We start from the raw sequence: 9,065 nt of genomic DNA on the forward strand, positions 1-9,065 counted from the left end.
GTCCGCCTCTCACGGTTTGGGACTGCTTAACCCTTTTGCCACATAGAGTAAGAAGTAGAAGATGATGATGATGGTAAATTTGGCTGGTTGGATGATGAAAGATAATTGTTTCCACCATATATGCTATTGGATAGATGCTCACCTAAAATGGTTAATTGAACTAGAACCTGAAAGCTAAAATATGAAATTAAGGATCTACTCTCTATTGCTTTTCGGCAAACAAACCCCTCAAGCCAAAAGCCTTGCATGTCTAGATAAAGGGCTAAGTATACCCTTAGTCGGGTAAGCCTTGCTGAGTATTAGTATACTCAGCCTTGCTTGTGGCTTTGTTTTTCAGGTGGTGCATCGGCGGTTGTGATTGACGTCATGTACGGGCTTCATCATGACATCTGGTTTCGACGCTAGACTATCGTTCGTTTTACGTCAAACTTGAGCTCTGTTGTTCTTTTATAAAATTCAAACTTGGTTTGTAATATTAATTCAATTTCATACTCTGTACTGTAAAATTTGTGGAATGTTACATTCTCTGGACTGCTTTGTCGATCCTGTTCAAGTGGTTTAATCGGGATTTTACCCGACAGCACTGCCGGATTACTCCGTTTTAAGTGCGTGTTAACCCTGATTGTCGTTTTGATGATGGTTAGCGCACTTAAGCCGGATTAATTTAGGCGGGGCTGCCACAGCTCGGCTGACTATATGTCGTTGGTCTGGTTCCTGTAGTTCGAGGTGGGGATGGGAATAATTGACATGTATAGTCCGACGGGGCAAATGCGTGCCGTGTGGGTTAGGTCCACCTTGCAAGGTTAAATCGGATCGATTCGCTGTCTGTCGCTCTCGGATATGAGCACCTTGGTCACTGCATCACATCGTAGTTTTATGTTGGATTGATAATGATATTTATGGTTATGAATACCTTGTACTATTATTTATTGCTCCACCATGTTTGCTATAGTTGGTTTATGCAAATGTTAGATTATGGCTAATTTACATAAAATCTGGAGCTAAAATGATGAAAAGAAGGAATTACTTTAGTCGTTTTTTCTGCAAATTAACCACCAGCCAAATGCCTTGCATATCTAGATACGTGGGCTAAGTATACCCACTGGTCGGGTAAATCTTGCTGAGTATTAGTTGCTCAGAGTTTGTTGCTACCCAAATCATTTCAGGACATTTGGACGTGGATTTCTGCCCCTGCTGTGTCAAATTTATCCGCCGTGATGCAGAGGGGTGGGAAGTGGTGGATTGGGATCCTTAGGCTAGGAGTTTGTTGAGTTGCACACTTGTGGGCTGAGGGTGCAACCGGTCTGTTTTGGTTGGACCGGTCTGTGGACCGGTCTGATCGGTGGCTTCGTGGGGGTCTCCATGCAGACCGGTCTGACCTGTTGGATGTACCGGTCTGACCGGTTGTGTAGTGGCTGAACACTAAAGTAGTTGTAGGTTATTTTCCGTTTAAATTGGACTACCCTATTGTAACTTTGTAAATTATTGAGTTATGTAAACTTTGTAAAATTTTTGTATTTGAACTTTGTTTGTAATTATGTATTATATTATGTCGTGCTGTTGTATTTTTAAATATTTGTCGAGCTTGTACCATCCGCGCCCGCCTTCGCGTGGGACTACCGGTGTTGTTTCGATCGGGCCGTGGGTTGAGAAAGAATCATCAAATTAAATCTTTAAGCTAATGTGACTGATGTGTTCAAATGACGACCATTACACTTAATTTAGAGTTTTAATTTGGCGGTTCATCACATTTCTTGTCCCGATGATCTAAGTCTGGAGTGTAACTGCACGGTATATGCACTAACCCTTGCAGTAATAATTTAAAAATATAGATCAATAATGATGTAGCCCACGGCCATTAGAGTTACCTTTCGATGCACTTTCCTCCTGGGCACTCTTTTTTTTTTGAACGTGAAGATTCTTTGTTGCACATCTCCTGTACAGAAAATTGATGGACTGAAATAACTTTACTTGAGACTTGATGTGTGGGGGTACATTTTAAATATGAATAATTTAGAATAATATGAGATTATCCAGTATAAAATAATTCCCATATATGTTCCATTCAAAATTCGCACCCCTTCCTTTGCCATCGTACTTTTCCCTCACAGACAACTTTGTAATAAGTTGATGTTGACGCGCTATCGATGTTGTTCTTATTAATTTATTATCATGATTTTTTCCGCGCAATCACACTCATGCAATAAATTACGTTGCATCATGGTAGACCAAGACCTAGGTGACTCTTTGTAAGGATATGGAATGGGTTGGATGGGTGTTTTGAAAGTTAGGGCACCGAAGAGATGGAAACTTCATTCACACAGAAATAAGGATATGTACGACATTGTCTAAAGGCGGCTATAGGTACGTTTGAAAGGACATGTATGACAGAGATATGGACTATGTCTGTGTTCACTTCTCCAGACTCCTCCAAACTTTCCATCACGTCAAAATCACATCAAAATATTAAATATAGCAAATAACTCATGTATAGAGTACTAAATATAGGTAAATAAAAAACTAATTGCATAGTTTTGATGTACGTTGCGAGACGAATCTTTTGAGACTAGTTAGTCTATAATAAAATAATATTTACCACAAACAAATAAAAAATACTACAGTATGAATATGACTTTTTCCTCCAAACTTTCGCGGATCTAAACACAGCCTATGCAGATCGCCTAAAGAGATTATTGGCACCAGATGTCCTAAAGCGGCTGATGGGTTTGGAAGGTCGTGCTTGTTCCGGAGCGAATGCATCATGTATGAAAAGGACAAAATTGATGTTTTTGTTTAGGATGTCTGTTGTTATGGCTTTTCTATGAGTGAAATTGTTTTGTTGGCAGATTTGTCTTCTTTGGTCCTAGTAGTAGTCGATGTAGACCTGTTTGTTCATGCGTTTTGGCAAAAGGGGTTTAGCGTGCAAATTGAGCTACTTGTTTGTCTGACTGAAAAGGAGATGAAGAATTCAGCGCTACTAAGTAAAACACAAGGAAACCTCCATTCCAAATTACAGCGACAATGCAGAGAGCAGAACTATCAGTTACACTCCCTAGCTGAGACGCAGAGTCTCGCTTATAGAGAACATTATTATCAGTCACCTTCCTCCCGAGAGACCAGAAATAGTGGTACCCATGCTCGTGGACCTCGTAATCTGGCCTAACTCCCCGCGGCACATTCGCTCCTCTATTTCGGTGAAGCCCAAGTAGGCTGCAGCCTGCAGGTGACAAGTCTGGAAGAACCGTATTGCCGTCGAGGTACTGCACTAGAAAACGGGCCTTGGGCACCATTTCCCCGGTGCCCCGCAATCGCGACCAATGACCTCGTTTTAAGACACCGGATTTTTCAACCGGTGCCTTAGGTTTTCATTGGTATTCTTTTACCATCTCAACTACACAGCAGTTCTGATTGAGAAGGAGATATTTTTCTTTTAAAGTAACTCATGTATGAGTCTAAAGTACCGGTTGGTAATACAAACCGATACCTAAGGCTTCTAAGGTACCAGTTGGTAATATTAACCGGTACCTAAGGCTCGTCCATTGGTACCGGTTGGTGGTACCACCCGATACCAATGTAAAAGTTACCACCCGGTACCTATGATGAGCCTTAGGTACCGGTTGATAATACCAACCGGTACCTAAGGCTCATACATAAATTGCATCCACCCAAAAGTACCGGTATGAAGATGAACCGGTACCTCATCTTTATACCGGTAGTTTTAGGGTGGACCTGAGATTTGTTTTCGAGTAGTGTTGCCCTCCCATGGGGCAACGGATGCGAGCACAACAGCCCAAGCTTCAGCACAAGAGAGACCTCTCCGGGATCACACCCATCCGGATCCATACTCGCATCCACGACGTTCATGATCGAACCCTTGCGCCAATGCTCAGCCACCCTGTCAGCGAGCATGACGCGGTTGCTGATGCCGTCCTGGTGATCTTGCTCGACGGGCCTTCGTCCGCAGGTGATCTCCAGCAGGAACGCCCCAAAGGCGAAGACGTCGGTCGCCGGGGTTGGCTTGCCGGTGTGGCCCAATTCAGGGGCGAGGTACCCTATGGTGCCCACCACATGCGTGGTGTGCGCATCAGCTCGGTGGTCGTAGAGCCTCGCGAGACCGAAATCCCCTAGCCGCCCGTTCATCTCGCTGTCGACGAGCACGTTGCTGGCCTTGACGTCTCGGTGGACGACGACTCGCTCCCAGTCCTCGTGGAGGTACAGCAACCCGGACGCGACCCCTCTGATGATGTGAAGCCGCTGAGGCCAGCCCAGGGCGGCGCCCTTGCTCCGGTCGTCGTAGAGGTCCTTGTCCAGGCTGCCGTTGGGCATGTAGTTGTAGACGAGGAGGAGCTCGCAGCTGCACGAGGTTGCGATGCCTCAGCCGTCCCAGGCTCGCGACCTCGGCGACGAACGCCCTCATGATCCCTTGCTGCTTGGACGGCTCGTGCGGCGGCGACGACACCTTCTTCACGGCGACCTCCGTACCGGTCTTGCGGAGGACGCCCCTGTACACGCTTCCGAACCCGCCGGCGCCGAGCAGCTGCTCGCCGCTGAACCCCACGGTGGCGTGGAACAGATCCTCGTACGAGAACCGGTGGTGCGGCCCGAACGCGAGCTCCCAGTCCTCGCGCACCTCGGCGTACCTGCTCCGCCGCCGCACCCAGGTGTAGACGGCGCCGCCCACGGCGAGGACCAGCGCTGCTGACGCTACCGGGAGGACAACCTGCAGTGCCTTGGACCGGGGCTTGGGCCCCGTGGGCGGCAAGGCCGGAAGCTCCGACGTGTTGAGCGCCGGGGCCGGCCCGTCCAGCGCGAAGCTCCAGCCGAGCACGAAATGGCGCGAGTGGAGGACGCCCGTCGCCGACGAGAACCCGACGTACGCCGTGCCCCGCACCACGTCGGAGAGGTCGACGGCGGCTTGCAGCAGCGGCCTCCTGGGCCTCGGCACACCCAGCGGGGCCATGGTGACGGCGACCCGCGCGGCGCCGCCGTCGTAGTCCACCCACACGTGGATGGGCTTCCGGCTGATGAGGCTCAGGTTCCGGAACTCCCCGCTGGCGTCGTCGTAGTACCCGGCGTCCGCGGCGGCGCGCGACACCAGGCTGTCGACGTCGACGCCGACGTGGTTGCTGTTGGGGTCGCGGAACTCGGCGTGGAAGAGCGTGTCCAGCTCCACGGCGAAGACGCGGGCGCTCCGGTTGCCGTTGTCGGCGTCGCTGAGGAGGCCCAGGAACTTGCCCGGCAGCGCGGCGGACAGCGCCGCCCGGTCCGCGGCGACGAAGAAGGCCAGGCCGTCGGCGCTCAGGTCGGCGTACTGCCCGAAGACGGCGAACACGAAGGCGGTGGAGATTGGAGAAGGACCGCGCGGCGGCGGGGCTCGGGGCGCCCGCCGGGTACCGGAACGGCAGCGGGGACGGGTGGAAAGCGTGGCCTTTCGCCTGGATGCTGCCGTTGGTCAGCATCAGGAGGCCGTCCGGCGTCACCGCGGCCCCGCCGTCGAGGGTGAGGTTCGCGCCCTTGAAGCCGTTGTAGATGAACTGGCCGCCGGCGGCGGCGTTGTGCCCAGCGGCAATCGTGCGAGAGGAGAAGCAGCAGACTGGCCAGGTGGAGAGCCTGAAGCGACATGCTCCTGCACCTCTTGTTCGATCCCTGAACAGTAAAACAGGAGCACCTCAGTAATCGAGTGGGAGTAATAAGGCTGCCGTCAAAGACTAGTTGTAGGATTCATGGCATGGAATGGAACCCCCAGTCCAGTTGATCAGGTGAGGTGATTGTGATTGATCGAGACACGGGGTGAAAACAAAAGGAAAGGTGCTAACCGCTGGCAACAAGATTTTTTCACATCCTGTCATCAGCTCTACGCTCTCGACAGCGTATGTCTTTTTTTTGTGTGTGTATGCGTGTGTGTGTGGCCCAGCCTGTGAAGCGTCCCGTTGTGCCCCAAGGTTGCTTTGTCTCCGCCTGGTGGTGGTGGGAGTCCAATGCCAATAGGCCCGCAGCGCTGGAAAATTGGTGTAGTGCAGTCTCAGCCTCTCAAGGTGGCCAGGCCCAGGGGAAAGCAAAGAACAGCTCGGCCTACCCACAAGTAAGCCTGCTATTGGTTTGGGTTGAAATGAGTTTAATGGATTGGGTTTTGATATGGATTATATTTGGGTGGATTCAAATGGGTTGTATTAGCTAATGGAGTGGGATGGTGTGGGGTGGGTTCTATATAAATATAGATTGGAGTGGTTTGGGGTGGGCTGAAATGGATTTTTTATGTAAAACAGTATGATTATATATAAATATCGGTCTGTAAGAGCCGGACTTTAGAAATAAAACCTCGCGTTCAAATTATAAAATTTTATCGAAATTAACTGAAATTTGTTGGAGATGGCTCAGTATGACTAGGAGCTACTCTGTGCAAAGCAGCATGGCTAGAATTCCACGTGGGTCCCACGTCAAGAGCCGGACCCTAGAAATAAAACTTCGCATTCACACTATAAAATTTTATCGAAATTAACTGAAATTTGTTGGAGATGACTCAGTATGACTAGGAGCTACTCTGTGCAAAGCAGCATGGCTAGAATTACACGTGGGTCCCATGTCAAGAGCCGGACCCTAAAAATAAAACCCCGCGTTCACACTATAAAATTTTATCGAAATTGACTGAAATTTATTGGAGATGACTCGGTATAACTAGCAGCTACTCTGTGCAAAACGGTGTGGCAAAATCTACACTATAAACTTTTTTTTTTGGAGAAACGGGTTATTTTTGGGTTGTAACTATAGTTTGGCTAATAGTTTATTACATCATGAGCTGAAATGTTTGGGGTTAGATTGGTTTGTGGTAGTGGTGATTTGGAGTGGTTTGGGTAATATTAGTTTCTCTTATGAGAATGGATTAGTGTGGATATGGTTTGGTTTTGTGCGCATTTGCAGGCTTACCCACGAGGGCCCGAATACACACCACACATAGCGCGGCCCATTATTGGGTGATTTTTCGTTTTCTTTTCTTTTCCCCCCTTGCGTTTTATTTTTCTTTTTATTTTCTTCTAATCCTCTGGCAGCTTTTTCTTTCTATGCCATCGAAATTAACATCATTCGCGCATTTCTTATAGTATAAGATCTAAACAAGCCTATATTGATCGTCCAAGTTGTGAAAATTCATCGTTTCTAAGGTTAGTATTTTGGATTGCCCCAGCTGTAAAGTTTCATTATTTAGATATATATAATATTTTTTTTATTTTCCGAGACATCGTTCAAAACTGACTTGAGGCAGGACCGCAGGAGCATTACTTGAGCAGGTGTGCACGCAGGATCATTAATCCGAGCCAAGGGGGTTGGGCGCCGACGGCAAGAAGGCAACAGAGGCCGGCGCCCTCCCAAAACTCCAAAAGCGGCGGCACATGCCGGGGAGAGCCACCGCCACGCATGTGGAGGTCGCGTACCCGCGCACGCCTACTGCTCACCCGGGCGCCGCCCCTGCACAGTAGCCAGCCAGTAGGCCGCGCGGCGCGGCCACATGTGTCGCGCGCCCGGGGTTCCGTCGTCGTGGCCACAGCGGTTCCCCGCTGCTCTGGCGGCGGCGCGCGACGCGACAACCACCGCCCACGAGGGCGTGCGTCCCCACGTTCCCGTCCGGCTCCGGCGCGGCGCGGCGCCGGACAGGAGCCAGCAAGAGGTTCGAGCGACCGCCGGCAGGCACATGCGCGGCGGCGCGTGGCGCTTCTTGGTGCGGGAAGAAGACGACGGTCGCGTCCGCCGTCCAGGCCAGTTGCCGCAGGTCGTAGGTCGTAACGCGACGGCTTGTCGCTGGGGGGCGAGTCCCTCTGCCCCACGGCGCATGGCATCAGAAGGGTCCGTGCCCCGCTGGGGCGGGCCGGCCGGTCCGCCGTAATCGCCGGCCGGCCGGCCATGAAGTCCGGGCCGGGGTTGATAACTTGCCATTTGGAACTTGGTAGCACTCGGCGCGCGTCATATCGGGTGCCACTGGCACAGGGACGTGGACGCAGCTGCTGATCGCGGGGTCTGATCGGGAGAAATCCAGTCAGCGAACTACAGCAGCAGCGTGCCGGTACGGTTAGGTTCCCTTCGCTCCCTGGGGCCTGTGCGTCGACCAATGGTCAAACGTGACACGGACGTACGATAGCTGCTGTCTTAATGCATGCACCTAGTATAATACTACTTGCTAGTCCGACCAGGCTGGACCTTTTTTAAAAAAAAATAAAAAAGGATGGTGGGCTTTGCTTTACTGTCGGTGCGTACGTGTCATAGTTAGGGGGGTATATTCCATTTCCATCCCTTCGTGTGTGTTGTGCACACGACACGGCCGGCCGGCCGCCCGGGAAAAGACACGGGCTGGCACCGACACTTGTGTCTCCCACCCAAGCGCGCTCGCCGCGTCGAGCTGGGGGAAGAACTACTTGCTGCAGGCACGTACGTACAGGAGGACCAGGAGAGGTGAGCAGGGGAGACACACATACTGCATTAATGCGGCACGACGCGTGCTCCACAAATCACATGGATCCACCAACCGCACAGGCTGAAAAAACACGCAGCTAGCTATAGCTGGAGAGAGAGCAGCAGAGCAGAGCAGGGTGTCGGTGCCCCAGGGCCGCCGAGCGGGAGAACGTGACCGTCCATGGGCGCACGACGGCGGCGGCGCGCATGTGGGCGCATCATTGCGCGGTTGAACCCGCCGGCGCGGCGCGCGGCAGCGACAGGGAATGGGGAACGTTTTCAACCCTCACGCGAGCGGGCACGCGACGACGCCAGCGGCCGGTGCGCGCTCGCCCCGTACGCGCCGCGCGTGCGCCGCCCAGCTGCGCCGGAGTACCCTTGCGATCGATCGGCTCCATCGCCGGCCTGGCCGGGGCTGCCGGTCGCTGGCCGGTGGCCGTCGGTCCGAGCTCCCGGCGGTGGTTGCCGATGCCGTTATTGTTGTTGTACGTTGCGCCGGCCGTACTACGTGGATGGGCGACGGCTAACGGTCTGACCAACCAGCCGGCGGCGGTTTCGATCTCCTATCCTAGGTAGGAGTAGGAGGACGTGCGTGAACGGCCGTTGGATTGGGTTGGGCTCGGGTC

The 9,065-nt window shown here is 51.9% G+C and overlaps 1 pseudogene; it reads right to left on the reverse strand.

Annotated features, from left to right (window-relative positions):
* Positions 1–3,405: 3,405 nt before the first annotated feature.
* LOC120687928 lies at positions 3,406–5,798 on the reverse strand (annotated as a pseudogene).
* Positions 5,799–9,065: the final 3,267 nt, after the last annotated feature.

This window comes from Panicum virgatum, chromosome 2K (genome assembly GCF_016808335.1).
Source record: "Panicum virgatum strain AP13 chromosome 2K, P.virgatum_v5, whole genome shotgun sequence".
In the NCBI taxonomy this organism is placed as follows: Eukaryota; Viridiplantae; Streptophyta; class Magnoliopsida; order Poales; family Poaceae; genus Panicum; species Panicum virgatum.